Consider the following 27,672-nt stretch of genomic DNA (forward strand, 5'->3'; position numbering starts at 1 on the left):
TGCCATTCTTCTTTTTAGTTGTATACTGTATTAGGGTTCTCCAGACAGACAGAACCAAGATTATATATATATGTAATATATAATTGTTTGATAGCTGAGTAGGGTGACCATAATTAGCAACAATATATTGTAACATATAAACTCAAGGAATCCCACACTCAGACATAGGATGATCCAACTTGTGGAAATAAAAGGGGAAAAAAATGGAAAGAAGCCAAGGAAAAAATGATACATTACTTATAGAGGAACAAGAATTCGTATAATAGTGGATTTATATAATAGTGGATTTCTCATCTGAATCCACAGAGGCAGTAAAACATTTGTCAAGTGCTGAAAGAAACTAATTATCAATCCAGAATTCTAGCTAAAAAAAATTTCATTAAGGAGTGAAGGTGAAATAAAAACATTCTCAGATGAAGAAAAACAAAGAAAATCTGTCATCAAGATTTATACTGAAAGAAATGTTAAAGGAAACTTCAGGATGGGACAAACTTAAGAAATGAAGGGAGAACAAAAAAAGATTGTAACAATCTGGTTAAGTGTGTTAAAATATATTATAATTTTAAATAGGATAGGTATGCCATATTAAAAGTTATAACATTATCTGGTGGATTTTGTGAATGTATGTAGATGTAATATATATGACAACAAAAAAGGGAAAGAATAAAGGACTGTGGTGGTGAGATTTACAAATTCAAACTGCAGTGATAAAACATTAGTTTCAAGTGGATTGTGAAGTAAATATGTATATTATAATCCTTACGGAAGTCACTGAGTATATTGAACAAAAATATAGTAAAAAACTCATTAAATAAAAATGTAATTAGCAAAAAGGATTTAAAAATTCAACCAAAAAACAGGAGAACGAAAAATAAAAACTAAAAGCAAAGAGGACAATTAGAAATCAAGTAATAAAATACTAGCATACATTCAAGCATGTTAATAATTACATCAAATGTAAATGATCGAAACACATCAAGTGAAAGATTGTCAAATTGGATTTAAAAAAAAACCAATTATAAGTTGTATATGATAAAGCTACTTTAAATATAATGGTACAGATAGTTTAAAATAAAAATAGTTTTAAAAATCACATGCAAAAACTAATCAAAGGAAAGCTCAAGGAGCCATAGTAATATCAGACAAATTGCATGTCAGCACAAAGAAAAGTATCAGGAATAAGAAGAATACAACATGATCGAAGGGTTAATTTAAGAAGATATAATAACCCTAAGTGTACAGGCATGTCACAACAGATATTTAAAATACATGAAACAAAACTGATAGAATTTAAAGGATAAATACACGATATCACAATTATAGGTGGCAGGTTTAACAACAGGGCAAACATAATGAAATCCGTATGAATAAAGATGATTGGAAAAACACCATCAACCAGTTAGATCTTATTGATATTTATAGAGTATTAGACATAACAGCAGAATCCCCGTTACTTTCAAGTGCACATAGAACATTTATCACAGTAGATTTATCACCATAAAATAAATGTTAATAAATGTAAAGAATTGAAATTACACAAAGTTCATCTTTTTGGCCACAATATAATTGAACTAGGGATCCATGGCAGAAACACATGAACAAAATTCTCAAATACTTGGAAATGAAACAAAGATCAAAAGGAATTTTCAGGAAATAAGAATATATTTTTAATTGAAGGGAAATTAGAATATAATACATCAAAATTTATGGGATGAAATTAAAACAGTTCTTAGAGGGAAATATACAGTTTTAAATATTACTAATACAAAGGAAAGGCTGTGAATAATTATTTTTTATCTAAAGAAATCAGAAAAAATGTAGCATAAACCCATAGCAAGCAGAAGGAAATATAATAAGAAAAATATTTTTAAAAAATCAATGAAATTGAAATCAGGGAAAAAATAGAGAAATCAATGAAACCCAATTTTGTTGTGATAGTTAATTTTATGTGTCAACTTGGTTTAGCCATGCTGTTTAGATATTTGGTCAAACATTATTCTGGATATTTCTGTGAAGGTTTTGTTTAGATGTAATTTACATTTAAATTAATAAACTTTAAGTAAATCAGATTGTCCTTCATAATGTGGGTGGGCCTTAGCCAATCAACTGAAAGTTCTTAAGACCTCATCTGAAACATAAGCTCTTCCTAGTTTTCTAGCAGACTGCCTTCAGATTCCATTTGCAGCATGAGCTTTTCAACAGACTGTCTATGGACCCAAACCACCACTTTTCCTGAGTCTCCAAACTGCCAACCATTCTCATTGGATTTTAAAGCCTTCACAGTCATGTGGGCCAATTCATTCATGTAAATAAGTAAACAAATATCTTCTATTATTTATATTTCTGTGAAAAACTTTGACTAGCATACTTGTTCTTTGGAAACAAATCAATAAAACCAATAAACAGACAGTAAGATTCAATTTCATAGAGCGAGCGAGGACACAAATAACTAATATCAGGAATGGAAGAAAGCATATCACTACAGATCATGCAGACATTAAAACAGAAAGAGAATATTATTAAAAACTCCTTGAATATAAATTGAACAACTTAGATGAAATAATACATTTCTCAAAGTTATACATTATCAAAATTATCTGAGAAGAAATAAATAACCTGAATAGTCCAAAGTTTTAAAGAATGAAATAGTAACACAAATTCTATGCAATCTCTTTATAAATTAGAAGTAGAGATAAAACTCATTTTATTTCAACATTACATGAATTCTAAAATCAGTCAAAAAACTCACAAGGAAAGAGAGTTAACAACAGATACATATTTATTATGAATGTAATCACAAAAATCCTCAATCAATATTGTAAATCCAATGAAGCAATATATGAAAAGACCTAATATATCACCACAAAGTGGGATTTATCCTGGGAATAGATGGCTGGTTAAACATTTGAAAATTAATGTAATCTACCATCTTTACAGACTAAACAAGAAAAATTACAGATTCTTATCAATTGGTGTAGAACATACTATTGACAAAATTCAATATCAATTCGTGATAACAACTGTCAGCAAACTAAAAATAGAAGTAACCATTGTTAACACTGATACAATAAATCTGAAAAAAGTCTACAACCAACATCATATTTTATGGTGAAAAACTGAATAATTTCTTCTTCAGGTGAGGGACAAGGCAAGCGTGTCCATGCTTACTGCCTATTCAACATCATACTAAACATTCTAGAGAGTACAATATTACAAGAAAAATAACTGGAGACATGCAGATTATAAAAAAGAAAGAAAACTGCCCCTATCTTAAATTAGCAAGATTATCTCTGATGAAAACCTTACACAATCTACAAAAAAAGCTCCTAGAACTATTAAGCGAAGTTAACAAGTTCATATCATGCATAAAAAATCATCCAACAAAAATTAACCATATTTCTACAAATCAACATTAGAAAGTTAGAAACTGAAATTAAGATAACAATACCACTTACAATAGCTGTATAAGGATAAAATATTTAAGTATAAATATCAATATGCACAGACTCTCCTGAAAAATGTACAACACTAATGAAATAAAATAAAAAATCTAAATAAATGAAGAAAAATATGTTTTTCCATGGATTAAAATATTCTATGTGGTTAGGATGTCAATTTTTCCCAAAAAGTTGAATACATTTAATGCAATGCAAACTAAACTGCCAGAAATATTTCTGTAAATGTAAATAAGCTGATTTTAGAATTTATATGGAAAGCCGAGGAACTAGAATAATCAAAACAATGTTTAAAAGGTGAACAATTTTAAAAGAAGCAGTAACCCAATTTTGATCTTCAGTAAACAAGACAATGTGCTATTGGTGAAAGAAAGAACAGACAGATCAATAAAACAGAAGAGAGAGTACAAAAAGACACATACAAATATGGTCTACTAATTTTTGATAGAGATACAAATCCAATCTATTAGATAGTACATAGTTTTTGAAAAATAAATGGCATTGATGATAGTGATTAATATCAGGCACAGTAGACTTAAAGACAAGGAATATCAGAAGAGATAAAGAGAAAGCATTTCAAGATGACAAAAGAGTTGATTGAGCAAGAAAATATAATAATCCTAAATACGCATGCACTTGATTAACGAACTCAGAATACATGGACTAAAAACTGGCAAAACTAAAAAGAAAAACAAATTCACAACCATGTTTGGAGATTTTAACACCTTTTATTTATAATTGATAGCATGATAGAGATGAAATCGCTAAGAATACAGTTAATTTGAACAACACAATCAATAAACCACACCCAACAACTGCAGAATACATATTCTTTTCAAATGTACATGGAATGCTGGCCAAATTGGAACACACGTTGGGTCATGAAACATGTTTCAATAAGTTTGAAAAGGTTGAGATTGTATAAAGTACATGATCTAACCACAGTGAAATTAAATTAGTTACTAATAAGAAAATTATATTTGGAAAACCTCCAAATATTAGTAGCAACACCAATTTAAATGAATCACATATCAAAGAACAATCACAAGGGAAATAGAAAAGAATTTGGAACAGAATGGTAATGAAAATACAAATAAAAAATTGTGGGATGATGCTAAGTTATTGGCTAGATAAATTTACATCTTTATTTACATTAAAAAGAAGAAAGGCATGAAAAATAATCTAGCTTCTATTGTAAGAATTTAAGAAGAAGAGAGAAAATTAAATTCAAAGTAGATAGAAGAAAGAAAATAATAAAAATAGGAGCAAAAAGAAATGTTGATAGAAAATTATAGAGAAAGTTATTGAGTCAATAGTTTATAATAAAATTAATAAAATTGTAAAAACTACTAGCCAAACTAATAAGGAATAAAATACAAAACATAAATTAATAACATCAGAAATAGAAGAATGTTACTACAGATCCTCCACATTTATAAACTAATAAAATGTTACAAACAATTTTATATTCATAAAATTCCAGTAACTTAGATAAAATAGACAAATAGCTATTAATAAGACTCAAATTACCAAAATCTAACACACTGTGAGACAGAACATGTGAATATCCCTATGTCTTATAAAAGAAATACATTTGTAATTCAAAACATTTCCACAAATAAAATTCCACTGTCGAATGTTTAGAAAAGACTTGCCTGTACACAAACATTTCAGAAAACTGTGGTAGAAGGCATAACCCTCATAGGAAAACCAAGCCAAGATCTAAGATTTACATTTCAAATCCATTACTATTTATACAGGATAATTGTGTATTACATTATAACTATGTGAGTGGCATTCCAGGAAAGCAATGCTATTTTTAAATTTAAATAACAATATAATATACCATATTAACAGAATAAACATGAATATTTGAATCACAATACTCGCAATATCTGTGGTATAGGCAATATCAAAATGCTAATTGGTCCAACAACCTCTGATGCAGGAAAATTTTACACAACATTTCTTTTTTGAATCATCAGATTTCTATTTAAGCATTTTCTTTATGATACCGCTTTTGTAAAATGGAAACAATCTGCATTTTAGAAGCAGACAGTCCTGTACTTGATTTATGGCTCTGTCAACAAATAGTAATGCGTTCATGGGCAAGTTTCCTTACTTCTTAGATCTCAACTTCATTGTTCACATGGAGATATTTGACAGAGATAAAAATTAGAAATGATGAATATGAAGCACCTGACATATTGTATTCAATAAATATTGAATGTTTTGAGTAAAACTTGGAAGGCAGCCAGGCACAGTGACTCATGCCTGTAATCCTAGCACTTTGGGAGGCCAAAGCAGGAGGCTCACTTGACCCCAGGAGTGTGAGGCCAGCTTGGGAAACATAGTGAGACCTCATCTCTACAAAAAATAAAGTAAAATAAATAGCTGAGGGTGGTGGTGTGTGCCTGTAGTCCCAGTTACTCCAGAGGCTGAGGTGGCTGGATTGTTCGAGCATGGGAAATTGAGGTTGCAATGAGCCAAGATCGCAACACTGCCCTCCAGCTTGGGTGACACAGAGAGACCCTGTCTCAAAACAACACCAACAACAAAAACTTGGAAGGCATCTCATTCTTGTAATATTAGTGTATAGTTCACATTAATGTTACAGAAATAAGGTCAGGTGTCTTTCAAGTATTTTTCTTTACTACATTCAACATATGCATCTTAAATGCATGTTCTATTTTGTTTTTCTTCTCTGACACTCTGACACCTAGAATAATTCCTTACATAAGTGTCCACATTGTTTTGATATTATGTAAAAGAAAAGTAGCTTATGTCAGAAGTTCTCAACTTTTTGGTCTCATTATCCCTTTATACTATAAAAAATTGAGAGTCCCATACATTTTCTCTGCCTAGTTATATTACTTACATTAGCAATACAAAGCAATATTAATTCATAAAAGGTACTACTTGTTAAAATAAATGGATACTTCCCAAAAATAGTGAGAAAAATGGCATTATTTTATATTTTTGCAAACCTCTTTGAAGTCTGGCTTGCTAGACGGTAACTGGACTCTCATATCTGCTTCATCATCCACTGAGTTACAGGATGTCATTTTAGCTGAAGTAAATGAAGAAAATCAGCTTGACACAGATCTGAATTGGAAGGAGAGGTACGTATTTCAACAGCATTTTCAAATAATTATATATGCTGTTCTTTGATACTACATAAAAATGACGTAAGTCGTAGTTTTGTCTAGGTTACTTGCAATGAAGAATCTGAAACCATGTCAATGAATTGTTACATTAAATTTCATTAGTCTAACTAGTCTCAAGGAATGTTTGACTCATGTATGATGTTGTAACATCATGCATGAATCACTTGAAAAATATTAATTGATATTTAATATTTAATGATTTGTGTGGTTCTTCCACATATAGACACATTTTATTAGATAATATCATCAATAAATCACATTTGTTAATATCATTACTGAGCTCCATAGTAAAGTTTTTAAGTATTGCAAAGTAGTTTAAAAGTTAATACTGATGGACATAAGTTTGCCAAAATCTTAATTTTTGCTAGAAAGCCCTAATTTTATCATTGACTACAATTACTGGCCACCATTTTCTTCAAAATGGCAGGCTGACTTTGTCCATTTTTCAGAAAATGTCTGCCAAATACATCAGTCTGAATACCCATAGTTGCTCTATTTGTGTTCTATGAGAAAAGCAATTAGATCAAAACAAAATCACACAGTGCTTTTTCTTGATACAACTATTATACTTTGGTGTGCAGAACTACTTTAAGTATGTTTCCCATTTTGTCACACAAAATATAAATAAGAAAGTACTCAAGGGTCAATAGCTGATAAAGTTAGACATTGCTGCAACTTTATCAGTGATGGTTTTATGTAAAACTGGCATTTATAAGTATGATAAAAATAAGATACTACTACACCTTGTTGCCACTGTTGTACTAGTAATTTTACTTCCCATATAACCTCGTTATTACCTAATAAAGTTATTGTGTTGAAATTCTAAAATGTGCCTTTTGTCTTTTTTATAAAATTGTAGGGTTTATCTAGGAATTTCAAAATAATGACTTTTTTGATGACAAACTTAGAGAGACTAGGAGGTATAATTGTAGATAGCCAGAGATAGTAAAAGAAAAGCACTGAGAACAAACTGAGTTAATCCTTGAGAAAGTATATATTTATACTACCTTAGAAAATTCCAGAATACATAAATATATGTTCCATTAACTGTCAGATGGATAATGATAATGCCATCACACTACAGGTAGCCTCTGGAAAATCCCATGGTACACTCATAAGAAAATAAGAGTGAAAAGGGCAAATAACATTTTAGTGTTATGTAAATAGTTCTAACTGCACAAACTCCTTTAAAGAGTTTCAGGAACAGTTAGAGACTCCTACATCAAACTTTGAAAACTGCTGGCTAATATTCTTTCTAGAAAATTCTATAGGTTAGAAAATGCTACATTATGATGTGCTAAAATAAGCTTCCTGGTCCTAGTTTTTCCCTTTTTTCATGGTTAGAAATCCGGGGCTCTTCAAACCTGCATTGAAACCGAAAGAACGTTTTTAGTCCACCAAAAAGAACTGTGCATTACAACCTTCATTCAGTGCAAGAGCCAGCTGAGGTGAAGTCGCCAGAGGCCAAGGACAGAAGCCGGGAGTAAAGCATCACCACATAGCCTTCAATCACCACCGGTTTTGAATTGTTTGATCAGGCCATTTCTTATGGCCTTTTCATCTATCATTTTTATGCCTCTCTGTTTCTTTTTTCAAGATTTGGTTTTTGTGTAATGTTGCTGGGTGTCCTGTCCTTGATTTCCTTGTCACACAAGTGAAGGAAGTGTTCCATCTGATATGAAGCCACATGTCAGCACCTGTTTTCTGGACTGATTAGTTCATCATTTTCATTTCTGTTTGCCAACACTGCAGGGTCTTTTCTGTCAACAGCAACAACACATCTGTGCTCTCTGTGCCTGGTATTCACTTTCATGGATGTCAAAATCCAGGGTCTGATGAGTGCCCTTGAGGTTCAGCCCATCACTTAAGCAGTGCTTCTGTTTCAATGCCCAATTTTTTGGCTAACTGAATTTGTGGTTAAGCCTTGTTGAAATATCAAATTTTACTGACTATTTGGGTGGATAATCTAATGAGAAAATGGAGGTAATTTTTCTCCAACACTGGGAGAAAATTATGCTTTTACCACATTTGCAAAAGGACATCTTGTTTTAGGCTCAAACATCAGTGTAATCCATTGCAATCTCATCTGACACAGCAACTATGTATTAAGACCCCACCAGTCGTAGGCATTGTGTCTACATTGGGCTGAGATCTTTGAAACTTAAGCAAAGGATTAAATTTGGAGACAGAGGCAACAGAAAGATTGGAACTCCTCACTTGGCTAGTGCCTGTGATTTTAGGTTTTTGTGGCAGTTTAGTAAGCATAGTCCATAGGTATTTTCTTTAACTATGGTGGTTTACTCAATTTATGTAATTTATGTTGAGCTAGGCAGAATATCTTTTATAATTATGCAGATGTGTTTTAACCGATATGGCCTAAGTAGCTTTAAGCCTCAGATTCCAGTATGCATGTAAGACTTTAACCTCAGTAGATCACTGTAGGGTTTGGTAGATTATTTGAGTAAGTGTTGTTTTTATACAGGGAAGCGTGCAGGTGCAGATTGTAACAAATGTCAGCTGTAAGGGTTTAGTGTACTGGCCAAATGGAGCTGACCTTGAACTACATAGTACTCCTTAGTTTGTTATTGTAGGCAAGGTTAGAATAGAAATAAAATCACACACATACAAAATATCTTAAATCATAAAAATATCAGACAAACCAAAATTGAGGGACATTCTAAAAAATATTGGGCCTTTTTCTTCAAAAATGTTAATGTTAGTTATAAAAGAGAAAATGAGCCTAAGTATCTTTGCCAGAGTAAAGGAAAATAAACAGAAACAAAAACTAACATAGTGGTTAATCTTGGATCGGATCTTGGATCGGAGAAAAAAAATTCTATAAAGGAAAATCTTCCTTTAATTTAGAGAAAGTTGAGTATGGATTGTATATTAGATAATAGTATTGAATTCTAAATTTCCTGAAATTGATAATGTAACTGTAGTTATGTAAGAGAATTCCCTTGTTAGGAGATACATTATCTATTCTACAGTTTTTAGAAATAAAACATCTCAATTTTTACACTTTAGTCTCAAATGTTTTCTCAAAATTAATGAATATATTATATATTTACATATAGATGTGTGTGTGTGTGTGTGTGTGTGTGTGTGTGTGTGAAGAAACAGGAAGAGAAAGAAGAAATGTGGCTAAATATTAACAATACGCAAACCTAGATGAAGAATATGAGTGTGTGTGTGTGTGTGTGTGTGTGTTCCTTGTAATATTCTTATAATTTTCTTTCTAGGTCTGAGTTTTTTAAATAATAAATTGAACAATTGAAAAACAGTCTCTTTCTCTTCCCCCAGAAAGGCTTATTTGCCAGCCAGCATTGTAAAAAATTAATTGCTGTTTTTACCCTGTGTTTAAATCAAATATTTGGCAGGGATATGGACCTAAAACTGGATTAGCAGTTGAGGTGCCTCTGCTTCAGAGCCCTTTTGACGTTCTAGCTTTAAGTCTTTAGTGCCAAGCCTTGTTTGGTACAGTTACAACATCTTTGCCAAATTCAAGAATCACCCTTCATCGCATGATTATACCTTGTAACGGATTTTTCCTATTATACAAGTTCTGAACTTGATTTCAGTCAACCGAAGTGGTGCATCCCCAATAATGTGAAATATTTTGTTCATAAACAAATAAAAAATGAATGTGCTCCCTAATTTTAAATATAATATATTTTACTTGGTAAATGTGTAGCATGAAATCAAAGAAATTATGGCAAATCCAAAGATACCCAAGGTATTTAAATATAGTGTGTTCCTAACAATCACATTTGCCTAAAAAACAAGGGAAGAACTGGCATATTTAAAATACTCTTCAGTATTCTCATTAGAACAGATGCGCAGAGAAGTATCTGAGTAAATGAAGGGGAGTAAATGAATGTAAGCTAACTAGCTCGAAGAAGAAATAAATTTCTTTAGGGTTTGGAAATGATAAACATCTTAGAGGACACATTATTGATAGATGGAAAGGAAAATGAGATTTTAACGACTAAGGGAGATATAAGAAAAAGGATAATCATAGCTATATTTAGTTATTCTTATAAAGGGTGTTAGAAGAGAGGGAGATGCTGTTATAAGCAGAAAAGTGAATTGAAATCCAAAGTAAACGGCAAAAGAAAACATGCAAATTCTCAGTCTATCAGCTCCCCAGAAGGAATCAGGTTCTGGGGAACTACTAAGAAATATATTCTTAAAGCTGCAATTTGAGAATTCAGAGTAAGAAGAGTTACATATACTACCTATACCCCCAAGAGCTAAACTAGAAAGTTACAAATTGCACAGGATTGGGATGGAGCTATCAGAAAGTTCTATTAGAATACAGACCTTAAGAACTTTTGGGTGATCTTCAAGTTGTCAACAATATTCTGGTTAGCTTGCAGTTGCTGAGTGTGCCCTGAGAAAATTATGCCCCCAAATTTTGAAAATATAACTCTGGGGGTAGACATAGCTAAAATAAGGCAGATTAAGAGGAGATAAGAAAGTCAAAAATAAATTGACATAAGGCCTAGGCAAAATGCTTGTCCAATGGGGTAATAATCTCTGAGCGATATTATCCAGCTCAGAGAAGTAAGACTGACAATATATATTTCTTCACTGGTTGCTTTGGTATGCTCAGAATTCATTGACTTCATATATCTCACTATAGGACGATAAAAAAGAGAAATAAGAGGAATATGTAGAAAATCAAAGTTTTCTCTCTTTGGAAATAAGGAGAAGAGAAGGTAAATGAAAGAAAGCTTTTGGTTCCATCTCACATTACACGTATTAGGGAAACTAAAAGACCAATCCAAGAAGCAGGTAAAGCTATTATGAACACAATTGAACCCTTCCTAAAAGGTGTGTATAAAAGGCACATAGGGAAACAATAGAGAAAAAATAAAACACTGGAAGCAAATCTTATTCCAGAAACAGATTTAGTGAAAGAAAGTTCCAAAACGTTAAAAAATAAGAAAACAAATGATTTGATGATCGCAAAAGAGAGGTCTTTGGTCATCACTGGGTCCTTAGAGCAACAAGATTTCTTCCGGAATCCACCAAGCATAATTATCTGTATGGAACAAATGTGGTCAATAGGAATGTCTTTCCAAGAAAGCAGGTTTCTGAGGTGTAAGAAATCCCGTAACAAGACTGTCAACAGCTACCATAAAATTTACAATGCCTTTTCAAAGGTACCAAGAAAGCTGTCACTAAACTGACCCTATAATCATTTTAGTACTGGTACCAGAAACATGAGAGCCAATGGTAAAATGAGAATTAATAAGTTTTGAATATGCTAGATGGAAAATAAAGATGACTGACGACTGCAATTAAAAAAACTGCAAAAGAATGTAGCAATGTCTCAGATATCATTCTTCACCAGCAGAGGACAGAATGCATAGATATGGTTTATTCTACCTGTGATAATTCACATAATCTTAAAATGACTCTCCTTATAGATTTCTTCCTATTGAATTTTTATTCACAACTTGTGCTATTAGGACAACGGGCCTAAACTGCCTATCATTCAGAAGTGGCCAAACTAACAGAGAAGACAGATTGCTTGTTTTCACCCAATCTCAGATAACTTTGAGTCTATGCTTTAGGTTCTAAAATACTATTGTGACTCTAGAGGTTAGGAATACACTTTTGTTACTTGTCTGAAAAATTGAGACATTTGTGGTAAAATTTTATTTTGTTTCTGCTTCTGGGCATGATTGAATAACTACTGGTCTAGCCCTCCCACTATAAACAACTATGAAACAGGACGAAATATATGAAATGGCAGTTTCAGATATTCAACAAAAATCCGCATAAGATTGTGACCCCCAAATAAGAGAAACATCAGGTAAGACCCTTAGTCACTCTGGCTTTCTGTCTGCAGTCACTCTCTGTACTGTAGCACAGGAAGACATGCCAAGTAAAGCATGATATTCTCACTAAGCTGGTAAGACAGATACCAGAGTTTGGTGATGATGAGACAGATAGGATGCATGGGACATGATACTGAAGAGAAAAGTACTGTGCAGAACAGATGCACCACAAACTCACAGTGGTGCTCTAAGGCCTTTGATCAAATATTTGCGTATGAGCTGAGGAAATCTCCTTAAGGGCTATTATAGCGTGATTTCTAAGGACATGTCAGCTGAATGGAAATTCTTGAGATCATACCAAAAGTAGAAGTTGCAGGTAGACAGAATAGAGACCTCAGCAAACACCTTGAATATTCAGATGATACTACAGAATAGCAGTAAGACCACTCTAGCCTGAGTGTAAAAGATACTCATGACTCACCTTAGAAAACTTTAAAACATGCTTGAAAAGCATATAATTGGTTCAGTAAATTAACTGGATTCCAGATCAAAGCACAGCACTGTTTAAAAAATATATAACATAAGTCATGGTTACTTATAACATACTATCAACAGTAGCAAGAAAGTAAAACAAAACAAGATACTACAAATGCAAAGGAAGAGGAATATATTACCTATAACTAGAAAAAAACTAGCAATTGGAAACAGACTCAGAGATAACAGAAGTGTCAGAATTAACAGACAATGACTTTAAAAGAGCTATTACAAATAGTTTAAGTAATTAAAAGAAAAAAATGAACAAGAGGTAGGAAATTTCAGAAAAGAAATTGATATTATGAAAAATGAAAGTTCTAGAATTAAATATTTCAATATCTAAAATAAAGAGATTCGCTTTATAGCAGATTGTGTAATGCTAAAAAAGACAGTAAACTTGAAGATAATAAAATATAAATTATCTAAAATTAAGCACAGAGAGAAAAAATGCTGAGAAAAGATTAACAAAACAAGCTCAAGCAGTTTAACAAGCAGGGAATTGTATTTCCGGAAGAGACAGATTGTGGCATAAAAATTTTGAAAAAATAATGTCCAGTAGCACATTTTAATGAGGGATATCAAGCTATAGATACAAGCAGGTTATTGAATTCTAAGTACAATAAATAGAAAGAACACTATACCTAGGTAAATCATAGTAGCATTGCTAAAAAATGATGATGAAGATATAATTTTTAATCATTTAGCAGAAAATATATATTACATCAAGAAAAACAAAGGTAATATTGACTGCTGAATTCAAGCCAGAATCAATTTAAGGAAGAGAAAAATGGAATGACACCTTTAAATTGCTAAGAGAGGAAAAAAATAACCGCCAACCAAGAATAAAATACTCTCCGCATATGTTTTTAAATAATGAAGGCTAATAAGTAAATTCTCAGAGAAAAGGAAGCTGATGAATTTGTTGTTGTTGTTGTTGCAGCAGACCTGTACTACAAGACACATTAAAAATTCTTTAGTCAGAGGAAAAATGACATTAGAAGAAAACTTGGATATATGCAAATTATTTTTAAAAATTTTAAATAGTAAATACATGGTTGAATATGAAACATTTTTTACTTTATATTTTGATTTACTTAAATAATTATCTGTATAAAGAAAAATAATACTAATTTGGTGTGGGGATTGTAACAAATGTCGAATAAACTATATGACAACAATAACAAAGATGGGAGGAATGCAAACAAAAGTATACTGTTGTGGCCGAGTGCAGTGGCTCACACCTGTAATCCCAGCACTTTGGGAGGCCCAGGTGGGTGGATCACCTGCGGTCAGGAGTTCGTGACCAGCCTGGCTAACATAGTGAAACCCCATCTCTACTAAATATACAAAAATTAGCTGGGCGTGGCAACTCACACCTATAGTTCCAGTTACTCAGGAGGCTGAGGTATGAGCATAGCTTGAACCTGGGAGACGGAGGTTGCAGTGAGCCGAGAACATGCCACTGTACTCCAGCCTGGGCAACAGAGTGAGATTCAATCTCAAAAAAAAAAAAAAAAAAAAAAAGTATATTGTTGCAATGTCTTGCATAATATATGAGGAAATATAGTATTAATTTATGGTGGATTGTGATAAATTGAGGATTCATATAAAATCACTAAAACAACCAATAAAATATAATAAATAAAAATATAGAGATATATTTGATAAGTCAGTAGATGAAATAAAATTGAAAACTGAATAAGCAATAAAGGTATAAAAATAAAGGTATAAAAAAAAAAGAAACAAAAACCATATCAGATCATAAAAAAACAAAGAGAAAATGGTACTTCTAAATATAATCAGATAAATAATTATAATAGACCAAGTGCAGTGGCTCACGCCTGTAATCCCAGCACTTTGGGAGGCCAAGGCGGGCGGATCACAAGGTAAGGAGATCGAGACCATCCTGGCTAACATGGTGAAACCCTGTCTCTACTAAAAATACAAAAAATTAGCCAGGCTTGGTGGCGGGCACCTGTAGTCCCAGTTATTTGGGAGGCTGAGGCAGGAGAATGACATGAACCTGGGAGGCGGAGCTTGCAGTGAGCCGAGATAGCGCCACTGCACTCCAGCCTGGGAGACAGAGCAAGACTTGGTCTCAAAAAAAAAAAAAAAAAAAAATTATACTAAATGTAAATACATTAAACACTCCAATTAAAATGCAGAGATTGTCAGGCTGTATTTTGAAAAGCAATACTTAACTATGTACTATTTTAAAGAAACACACTACACATTTTAAATTTAAGCTCATGTTTTAGGTCAAGGTTCTCCAGAGAACCAGAACCAATAGGCTAGATAAATATACAGATATAAATATAGACATAGAAAAGAGATTTGTTATGAGGAATCCACTTACCCAATTCTGGGGGCTGAGAAGTTCAACGATCTGCTATCTGCAAATTAGAGACTCTGGAAAGCCAACAGTGTAATTCCGATTCAAGTCTGAAGTCCTGGGAATCAGGGGAGCTGATGGTGTCAATCCTAGTCCAAGTGCAGAAGACCAGTATCTCAGTTAAAGCAAGCAGACGGGAAGCAAAAAGGGGCACATGCATCCTTCTTTCTTCCTTCCTTTGGCCTTTTTGTTATATTGAGGCCTTTAATAATGGATTGGATGATGCCCAATCACATTATAGAAGGCAATCTACTTTACTGAATCCCTGATTTAAATTACTCTCATCTAGAAACATCCTCACAGACACACCCAGAAATTATGTGTAGTCTGATCATCTTATGGTGCAGTAAAGTTGATACAAAATGTAATCTTCACAGCACACTTAAATGTATGAGTTATATTTAAAGATACAATTTAATCATAAGTACTTTAAATGTAAGTATTAAAGTAAAAGAATAATAAAAGTACATACATGCTGAAAGTCAGAATAAAAAAGGTAAAGTGGCTCTATTATTATCAGCAAAAAATAGACATCACAATATCACCAGAATTTAAGAGAGATATTTAATAATGATAACAGGGTTAATTCATTAAGAAGACAAAAATCCAGCCTGAGCAACCTAGCAAGATCCTGTCTGTAAAAAGGTATTAAAAAAATTCTGGGTGTGGTGGTACATTCCTGTAGTCCCAGCTACTCAGGAGGCTGAGGTAGGAGTATTTCTTGAATCCATGAGTTCAAGGCTGCAATGACCTTTGATAATGTCATTGCACTCCATTTGGGGTGACAGAGTGAGACTGTTTCTGAAAAAAAATCTAAATGTGTACACATCTGATGATAGAACAAAATACAGGCAGCAAATACTGACAGAACTAAATAAATAAAATGTCAAATTCAAAATTACAGTTGGAACTTTTTGTTGTTTTCTCAATTGTTAGAGAAAAGTTGTCATAATTCAGTAAAAATATAGAAAAATTGAGAAACCACCACTGACCAACTCACGATAAGTGACATTTACAGAACACTTCACAACTGTAGAGTATGCATTTATTCAATTACACATGACACATCCATCAAGGATATTGTCTAATATAATGCATCATAAAATAAGTTTCAATACTTTTTTTAAAATTAAATGATACAAAGTATTTTTTCTAGCCACAAAAAAGTAAATTAGAAATCAATGACAAAATGACATGTGAAAATTTCTCATGGGTCAAAGGATAAATCTGAAAGGAAATTAGAAAACATTTTGGATTAAATAAAAATAAAGACAAATCCTATCAAGATTTCTGGGAATAAGCTAAAGCTGAATATTTAGAGAGAAATTTACACCATCAAATGATTACAACAGAAAATAATAAAGGTGTCAAATCAGTAATTTAATTTCCATCTTTAAAAATTTTTATAAAAAGATGAGAAAACTAAATCCAAAGTAAGTAGAAGGAATAACATAATAAAAACAAAAGTGAAAATCATTAAAATAAAAAAAAAATCAGCGTAAGGAAAATGTTTGGTTTATTTGTTCCTTGAAAACAAAATCAATAAAATTAATTTAAAAACTTGCTACACTGACTTTTACAAAAACACAAATTACCAATATCAGGATTGAAAAACAGAAACTATCTCTAGTGCCTACGGTTGTTATTAAATACATAATAAGAAAATATTAAAGCTGGGCTCTGGCATGGCCTGTAGTCCCATCTACTTGGGAGGCTGAGGCAGGATTGTTCAAGCCCAGGATTTGAGACCAGCCTGGGCAACAAGGTAAGACCTCATTTAAAAAGAAAAAAAAGACAAAATATACAGAAAATATTAAGAAAAATATATGCCAATATAGTCAACAATTTAGTTAAAATATAATAATTATTTGAAAGAATGAAATTTACCAAACCTAATTGAAAGAAAAACTGAAAATACGAATGGCTTAATACGTGATCAACTATACTTCTTATCAAAAATTTTCTCACAAAGAAAAGTTGAAATCCAGATGATTTCACAGGTGAATTCTATTATACATTTTAGGGAGAAATAATACCAATATTACTAAATGTTTTCAGAAAATAGAGGAGGAAATAATATGTTCCATTCCTTTTCATGAGGCTGAATGACCCTCATATCAAAACCAGAAAATAATCTTACAAGAAAAATAAATTAGTGATTAATATTCCTTTTGAACATGCATGCAAAATATTTAATAAAATATTAGCATATTAAATACAACAGCATATAAAAGGATAATATATTGTGTCCAAGGAAATCCAGGTTGGTTTATCATTGAAAAATCAATGTAATTCACCAAATTAAATATGAATAAAAGGGAAAATCCATATAATTATGTCAATGGAGGCAGAAAAACATAATAAATCCTCTTTCACCACTTCTATTCAAGATTGAACTGATGATTACTATTGCCACAACGAAGCAAAAAAATAAATAAATAAAAGTCAGAAGTCCTATAGATTGTAAAGAAAGAAATACAACTCTTGAATAGACGAGCATGATGGTGTCCATAAAAATCTCAGTGCATCTGCAAAAAATACTAAATCTAATAAGTGAATTTAGCAATGTGATAAGATTCAATATTGATACAGAAATTCATAAAACTTTATTAGCAGCATACAAATGGAAAATAAAATTTTAGAAAATATTATTTATAACAGCAAAAACAAAAATATGCTTTTAAATAAATTTACTAAAAGAATGCAAAACTTCTATTGACAACTGCTAAACATTGTGAGACAAATTTTTAAAAACCTATATAAATATACATGTTCATAGATCAGAAGATTCAATAATGTCAAAATGTAACTTTTAAATATTGATCCATTGATTCAATACAATCTCAATAAAATCCCCAGCAGACTTCTAAAAATATAAATTAACAAGCTAAATCTAAAGTTTAATTGGAAATTCAAAGGACTTAGAATACCAACACAATTTTTGAGAAAAGAGAAAAGAGAACTAAGAATTGTTCTATTTAATTTCAAGATATTTTGCAAAGTCATAGTAATCTAGACCGTTTGATATTAGCATAAAGATAAAAAATAGATCAATGAAAAAGAATAGAGAGTCTAGAGATATACACACATTTGTGTGGTCAACTCATTAAAAAAATTGTCAAAGCAATTTAATGTGGAAAGGAAAGTCTTTCGGCAAATCGTAATCAGACTACTGAGAAGACATAAATTAAATCTTTATGTTATTATAATTATTTATATTATTATCTTTATTATTTTTGAGACGGCTTGTCGCCTAGGCTGGGGTGCAGTGGCGCAGTCTTGGCTCACTGCAAGCTCCGCCTCCCGGGTTCACGCCATTCTCCTGCCTCAGCCTCCGGAGCAGCTGGGACTACAGGCGCCGGGCATCACGCCCGGCTAATTTTTTGTATATTTAGTAGAGACGGGGTGTCACCATGTTAGTCTGGATGTTATTGATCTCCTGACCTCGTGATCCGCTCGCCTCGGCCTCCGAAAGTGCTGGGATTACAGGCGTTAGCCACCGTGCCTGACACACCTTTACTTTATAGATCTAAGTATAGACCCCAAAACTGTAAATCTTTTAGGTGAAAATATAAGAATGTTTTCATGACCTTGGGGTAAGTAAATAACTTTTAGATAAGGCACAGAAAGCAATAGCCATAAAAACCGATAACTTACATTTACTTAAAAATTAAAAAGTCTGCTTATCAAAAGGCAGTATCAAGAAAATGTGTAGGCAAATCATAGAGTGGCATATAACAGTAAGTACATATTTGGGCATACATGCACACACATTAGTTTCTTGGTTCCTTGAAAAAAAATCAATAAAATTAATTTAAAAACTTGCTACACTGACTTTTAAAGAAACCATGAATTACCAATATCAGGATTGAAAGACAAAAACTATCTCTAGTGCCTAGGGTTGTTATTAAATATATAATAAGAAGATATTAAATACACATACTTGCATCCAGAATATATAAAGAATCCCTACAAGTCACTAAAAAATAAAGTAACCCAACTTTTTAAAAAATGGTTTAAATCTGTAAACTTCTATCTCAAAAATGATGTATGAACAGCCAATAAGTATATGAAAAGGAATTAATCATTTTTCACACATTAGAGTAATTAAAATATAGAAGACTGAAAACATTGTGAGAATCTGGAGCATCCAAGTGTCTCATACATTTCTGTTGTAAATAGAAAATAATATAATCATTTTGGGAAAATTACGTACAACTACCCTATATCCCAGTAGTTCTATTCCTAAGTATTTATTTGAGAGAAATGAATATACGTGTCAACAAAAACACTTGTATAAAAATGCTCATAGCAGTTTTATTCATGACAGCCAAACCTGGAACCAGCCCAAATGCCTATCTACTTAAGAATGAATGCATAAAATGATAATATATTTATAATCTACTAGTCACCAACTTAAAAAATATGAACTACTTAAAATATGCATCACATGTTATCCTGAGAGATGTCGTGCTAAAAGAAAACAGTCATACACAAAAGCATGCACATTATTTCTTTGATACTTTTTATGTGAAGTTCTAGAACAGGAAAAACTAACTTATGGTGAAATAAATCAGAATATTGCTTGCTTTTGGAGACAGGAAAGTGTGAGTAGACTTGGATGATACACAAGGGAACCTCTTGGGGTGAGGATAATATCTGCATATTTTTAGGGGATGTAGATTGCCTGCATAATAGCATTTGTCAAAACTCACAAAATTGTAATGCCAGATCTGTGTGTTTCACTTTATGTCAATTGTATTTCAGTAAGATATTTTTAAAGAATGAACTTCAGAAAGATACTTGATAATGATGTGTCTTATGACCAAAATTGAGATGGGTACACTATATTGCTATTGTCAGGTAGATTTGTAGCTAATTAAACTTCAACCATTGAATGATACACTGGGGTCTAACTGAAGTGAGGATAGGAATGATTTGCCCGGTAGTCCTGTTATAATTATTTTTTTCTCTCCTTATTTAAGGAGTGTTTTGAGTTAATATATGGAATGCTATTGCTTATTTGAGATACTTACAGCTGAGAAATTTGACTCGTGTATTGGATGATGCAATTGAAACAGAAAATGTTATTATGTAACTGCAACAGACACCATGAAATTTTAGAGACATATAGCCTTACATTTACAAGGGAAAATATTTACCTAAGTAAAAGTTAGTAGGATCATGTCTTCATGCTATTCATTTGATAAAAAAATATTTAATTGTCTATGCATTAGTGGAAAACAAATCCTCTATAAGAAATGAGTAAATATCTGATCTGTGAGAAAAAAGAAAAATAGAAAGGACTCCTCACCATAAAGTGAGAACTTGGTAGTTGGAAGAGTTTTTGAGGTGTTATGATTTTTGTACATTGAATGAGAGGTTGGACCAGGTGATGAGTGGGTTTCTTCAAATAGTATTTTATTCTTCTGCGGTCCTGACATCTGTCTCAACTTTTTTTGTTTTTTTGAGACAGAGTTTTTCTGTTGTTGCCCAGGCTGGAGTGCAATAGCACAATCACGGCTCACTGCAACCTCTGCCTCCAGGTTCAAGTGTTTCTCCTGCCTCAGCCTCCCAAGTAGTTGTGACTATAAGCGTCCACCACCATGCCCTGCTAATTTTTATAGTTCTAGTGGAGATGGAGTTTTGCCATGTTGGCCAGGCTGGTCTCGAACTCCTGACCTCGTGATCCGCCCCCCTCGGCCCCCCAAAAGTGCTGGGATTACAGGGAGTGCTGCCTTTCCCCATCCACCATGTGAGGACACAGGACTGCTCAGCCCTGTCTCAACTTTTGATGAGTATACTCTGTGAATAACATAATCAAAGCCAAGAAAGCAATCATACCTTTTCTCTTTATGAGCGTAATCTGTGGGTGGGCACAGTGGGTCACACCTGTAATCCCAGCACTTTGGGAGGCCAAGGCTGGCAGATCATGAGGTGAAGAGATCGAGACCATCCTGGCCAACATGGTGAAACCCCATCTCTACTAAAAATACAAAAGTTAGCTGGGCTAATGTTTTAGTAATTTAAATTACGTGCCTGTAATCCCAGCTACTCGGGAGGCTGAGGCAGGAGAATCACTTGAACCAGGGAGTCGGAGGTTGCAGTGAGCCGAGATCGTGCCACTGTACTCCAGCCTGGGCGACAGAGTGAGACTCTACCTCAAAAAAAAAAAAAAAAAAAAAAAAAAAAAGAGTAAAATCTGCGACAATAATAACAATACTAATATTGAATTACACTAGATGTTGCTATACACAGTTGAATTAAATGGAAAGAATCAACCTATCAGTAGATGATATCAAATATTTACATGGAACAAAAGTACAAGAAAATGTGCATTTGTGAGGCTAGAGAGAATAGATAAGTGGTCTCTAAATTCTGCATGTTGGAGGGAAGAGAAGACAAAAACAGTTGTGAAAGTGTTGTCTTCTACCTTTGAAAGAGGCTAAGAATAAAATGCACATTATATCTGCCAGATATCATTTGATGTTGATGCTACACCCACCTTTCAAAGTTCTCCCTTTTACTACAGTGGCTAAAAAAATGACATTTAAAAAATAATGTTGGGGAACGTATTTAATATTTGGGAGGTGGAGGAAAAAGAGAAAAGCCATAATTTTCCTGTAGTAGCAACGGGCAGACATGGAATCGAGAAATGGCAGATGTGAGATTTTTCTAGCAGGTTCCAGCTGTCCTCTTGAGAATGCCGCACCTAGACTTTTCAGGAAATTGAGATTATTGACAACACCCTTTCTGCAATCCATTCTCTTATGGACCTCCTGAAAAGATGGCAGTGGTTCTCATACCTTCACTCCTCCAGAGTTTCCAAAGGTTATGTAAGCCTCTAATTCCCTGTATTAAAAAGGATTTCATACCTTTCTTCATGCCTTTCTTTCAGCAGTGGCAGACCTCCTATATACCTGTACCAATAAAGGAAGCTTTCTCCGGACTCTAATTCCTTGCATTAGATCCCTTATCACTTGACATATTTAGTGCAGTTTCCTTACCAAACCCGGACTACTTCATAATGTAAGTTTTAGAGTTTTTGATAATTCAGGAATTTTATTTATTTTAAAAGCACCTATTAGGTCAAACACTATGCTCTTGGGTACAACTGTGCACTCAGAGATGATGTGACTCATGTTCTCATTATATTTTCATGTAGTGGGAAAATCAGGCAGTTAAAACTGGCTCTAAGAGCATCTCAGGTGGTTCTAATGCACAGTGTTGAGAGCCACAACTGAATTTTATGTTTCTTCTAAAACTGCTTTGCATCTGAATTACTTATTTCTTTTGATGGCATATAATGTGGTCTGAATGATTGTGTTTCCCCCAAATTCCTATGTTGAGAACCTGATCACCAAAGTGATGATATTAAGAGGTGAAGCCTTGGGGAGATGACGAGGTCATAAGGGCAGAGCCTCCAGAGTGGGATTAGTGTCCTTATCAAAGAGACCCCAGAGAGCTGCCTTTCCCCTTCCACCATGTGAGGACACAGTGAGAAGGCAAATTTGTTGGTTGGCTGAACACTGTGTGTTTTGGTCCTAAGTAAAATCTATTACTTATTTGTTCAATGACTGGACAATTTGAAGAGTAGGAAAGATATAGAGAGGATGTTTGGATGTTAGTAAATATGATGAGTTCAGAAGAATGCTAGCCACATTGAGTAAAACAGTAGAGATGGAGGCAAATACTATTTATGCTTGAAAGTGCATATGTCTCGTCTTCAACCAGGCCATTATTATTGGAAAATTGAGTTGATCTATTCAAGAGTTACGCTGGATTTGGATTTTGTTTTTGCTATGGCTACCCTCATGGTACTATAAAATTCAAATTCCTCTGAGGCTCTGTCTTAATGTGTGTGCTCCACCCTGAACTTTCTGCCATCCTGATTTGCCTATATTATAGAGGGGTCTCTTGTCACACTTTTGTCCTTTCTCAGTATCAGACTGCTATTGCTTGGTACTTGGTGCTTACGGGGCTGATGAGAAGGAGGTTCTTTGCTATCTAGTTCAGCTAAATGGAGGTAGGCTTTGTGTGCCTGGGCTTTGTGGTGGGATTTCCACAGTGTTCTTGCCCCTCTTCTACATGGTAGCCAAACTCTGCCTATTTTCTGTATGGGTCATGGACAGGTGGAAGTTTTTTGCTCCTTCTCCAGTGGTAGGAAATCTTTAATAGTTTTATAGAATTTTACATAGAAGACTCTTGCCTACTGCTTCTCCATGGGTAGAGGGTGCTTTCCACACTTCCTCCAGGAGCAATGAATCTTCACTCCTGTTATAGGGTTTGTTGCCCCTTCTTTATTTAAGGCATTTTCCCATTGAGAGAGGGATCTAAGCAGGGGATGGGGCTTCATGCTTTTCCTGCTGTGGCAGCAGATCCCCTTCTAAACACCTGTACCCTGAAGGTAGCTCTCTCTAGACTACCTACCTGCTCCAAGTCTACAGTGAATACAAACTTCATTTGCCTCTAGGATTCCTAGTGGTCTATACTATAGTGCTAGCCCACATTTAACTTATCCATCCTTTCAAATTTTAGCTGATTCAAGCCAAAAGAACAAAGCTGAGGCATTCCATTACTCAACTTGAAACCATACTACAGAGCTACAATAACCAAAACAGCATGGTACAGGTACAAAAACAGACACATAGAAGAATGGAACAGAATGAAGAAGAGCCAGATATAAAACTGCACATCTACCACCATCTGATCTTCAACAAAACTAACAAAAATGAGTAATGAAGAAAGGACTCACTATTGAATAAATCGTGATGACAACTGACTAGCTACATGGGGAAGATTGAAACTGAACCCTTTTCTTACACCATATACAAAAATCAACTCAACGTGGAGTAAAGAGTTAAATGTAAAAACCAAAACTGTAACACTACCTAGGTAATACCATTGCCTGGAAGACAACCGAGGCAATACCATTTTGGACATAAGAATGAGCAAAGATTTAATGACGAAAATGCCAAAAACAATCCCAACAAAAACAAAATGGACAAATGGGATCTAATTAAGCTTAAGAGCTTCTGCACAGCAAAATAAACTATCAACAGAGTAAATAGACAGCCTAAAGAATGGGAGAAGATTTTTGAAAACTCTGCATTTGACAAAGATTTAATATCCAGCATCTATAAGGGACTTAAATTTATCAGAAAGAAAACCAGCCCTATTTAAAAGTGGGCAAAGTACATGACAGACACTTTTCAAAAGAAAACGTAAAAATGGCCAAACAAGCATATGAAAACATCACTGATCATTAGAGAAATGCAAATCAAAACAATGAAATACCATTTCATACCAGTCAGAATGGCTATTATTAAACAGTTAAAAAATAACAGATGCTGGAGAAGTTATGTAGAAAAGGGAGCATTTATACACTGTTGGTGGGAGTGTAAATAAATTCACTCATTGTGGAAAGCAGTGTGGCGATTCCTCAAAGAGCTAAAAACAGAACTTCCATTTGACCCAACAATCTCATTACTAGGTATGTACCCAGAGGAATATATATCACTGTACCATATAGACACATGCATGCATATGCTCATTCACAATAGCAAAGACATGGAATCAACCTGAACACACATCATTGACAGATTAGATAAAGAAAATATGGTATATACACACCATGGAATACTATGCAGGCATAAAAAAGAATGAGAGAATGTCATTTGTGGGAAGATTGAGGCCATTATCCTTAGCAAACTAACATAGGAACAGAAAACCAAATACTACGTGTTCTCATTTATAAGTGGTAGCTAAATGATGAGAACTCATGGACACAAAGAATGGAACAATAGGCCCTGCGGTCTACTTGAGGGTGGAGAGTGGGATGAGGGAGAGAAGCAGAAAAAAAATGACTATTGGGTAGTACCTGGATGATGACATAATCTGTAAAACAACCTCCAGTGACATGAGTTTATCTGTATAGCAAACCTGCATATATACCCCTGAACCTAAAATAAAGGCTTAAATAAGTTTCTATGGGTTAACTATTTTAAATCTTTCACTCTAAGTAAAATAATTTAAGTCAACTCTAAATAAAATTATGGAGATTGCTAAAAAAATTTCTGGCTGATTTCTTCCTACCTACTTGTATAGCTGCTACATAAGTCTTCTATTGTCTTCCACTGATGATCTAGGCCCAGTGTCCCATCTGTCCTTGGATTTCAGGCTGCTTGGTTTTCTTAAAATTCAGCTACCTTATGGGTTCAAGAAAAGGCATGACTTAATTTTTTCTCTTGCTTTTTCTTGTTTTTAGCATAGAAGCAATGCTTTTTCCAGCTTTCTCCATTCTAGAGTAAAACCTATTCTGGCTTTAAAAAAAATAACTTATCCAGGGTTAGAAATAATTTGTAGTGATAAAAGAAAAAATAATAATAATCTGTATGGTGGAAACCAGAGGCTCTAGGACTTAGATAGAGGAAATTGATCTTCCAAAGATCTTCCAAAATAATCACAATTAGTGAGAAAACAATGAAGAAAGGATTTGAGTTCATGTGGGAAAGAATATGTTAGTGGCAACCCTATGATACCCATGAAATATTTTCTTTCTCTATCAGGGACATCTAGGAAAGAACAAGATGTTCTGGTCAAAGTCCTTTTTAAACTGCTAGCAGAAAGATACTACAGAAAGTCCTTAAATATGAAAAACTTTTAGCAGACTACATCTGGTCTGTCTAGGTTGCAATTGTACATACCCCAAGAATTCATAGATATATGGGTCATAGCCCACTGGAAGATATCACATAAACTAGATAGTAAGTGAAGTATTATTGAAAATATAGACTAGTAGTGAGCATGTAGTATTTGGTTTTCAATAACACTTTCAATAACCAAAATGGCTCCTTCTATAACAAGCAATATTATGGATCTATTGCCTAGAACATAATATGTTTAATAAAAAAACTGAGCAGTTCCTAATGGAACTGTACTGATTGTTTCAAATCTTTCCAAAGGCAATGAAACACATTGCCAATGTATTGCTATCACCCATATCTTTTTAATTACTAGCAAAGTTCAATGCTGAATAAAATATCTGATTCTTGCAAGTCAGATTTTACAGGCCAAACCATTTCTTTTTAATCTCAATAGGTATTTCTGATTTCAAAGTGCATACATGTTCTACTGTCCAGTAATGCCTGGCATGTAATCATTGAGTCAAAATTCAGAATTTATGTCATTTTACCACACAAATTCTTTAGCCATATTTAGGCAGTTTTCATTTGCTCCTCATTTTGAAATAGTACCACACACTTGATGGTATGATCTGTGGCTAAAATTCCTGCAGATTTAAGCTACTAATTTTTTGAAGCAGAAGGAGGGGCTACTCAGAGCAAGTCCTGATGACAAAACTAAAGCTGAATGAAAACTTGATTAATTAAGGTACAACTAAAATTAAGGTATCTGTATATATTTTACATTACTTATGTTTTTAAATAGGACCATTTGTTTCACACATCCATTGGTCTTGATTTCTTAGTTGCTCACTGTATTTAATATAATGACTTTGTCTTTAATAAGTATTTGGTTTTAATATTGGATACATATAGTTCTCTATTGTTAAAGAAATATTATTTTTGTTATTCTTTTTTGGGGGAAGATAGTCTTGCTCCTTTGCCCAGTCTGGAGTGCAGTGGTGAGATCTTGTTTCACTGCAACCTTTGCCTCCCAGGTTCAAGCAATTCTCTTTCCTCAGCCTCCTGTGTCACTGGAATTAACAGGTGTGCACCACCACGCCTGGCTAATTTTTGTGTTTTTAGTAGAGATAGGGTTTCCCCATGTTGGCCAGGCGGGTCTCGAGCTCCTAGCCTCAAATAATCTGCCCGCCTTGGCCTCCCAAAGTGTGGGGATTACAGATGTGAGTCAAAGTGTCCAGCCTGTTATTCTTGAAGGATTTTATTTTTATGTTTTTCAAACCAACGACTTGAATTGATTACATATAAATTTGGAAAACTCTCTAAATTAAGCAAACTTCATGCTTTGTCTTAAGGTCCTTTATTTCCAAACAATCCCACACAGACACAGATACAGACATATGCATTTATTTTAGAAACCCTCATAACTTGACCCTTTGCAGCCCCTGGCCTCGCATACAATTTTTTTAAAAACTGATAAAATAAATCAGGCCATCCAAATAGCCTCAAAAACAAATCAAACTGATAGATCCATTTGTATTGAATCTGTCTAGAAGAGCTTGAGAGTGCTGAGAGGAAAGAGATTTGAGAAAACAGAAGTGCAGCCAGGATTGTGAATTTCAGTATTGTCTTCCTTCCCGGAGTGACTGTGCCTATGCTAAACAAGCATAATAATGTTTTCTGCTTTCTTGC

This window comes from Rhinopithecus roxellana, chromosome 12 (assembly GCF_007565055.1).
Source record: "Rhinopithecus roxellana isolate Shanxi Qingling chromosome 12, ASM756505v1, whole genome shotgun sequence".
NCBI classification, from domain to species: Eukaryota; Metazoa; Chordata; class Mammalia; order Primates; family Cercopithecidae; genus Rhinopithecus; species Rhinopithecus roxellana.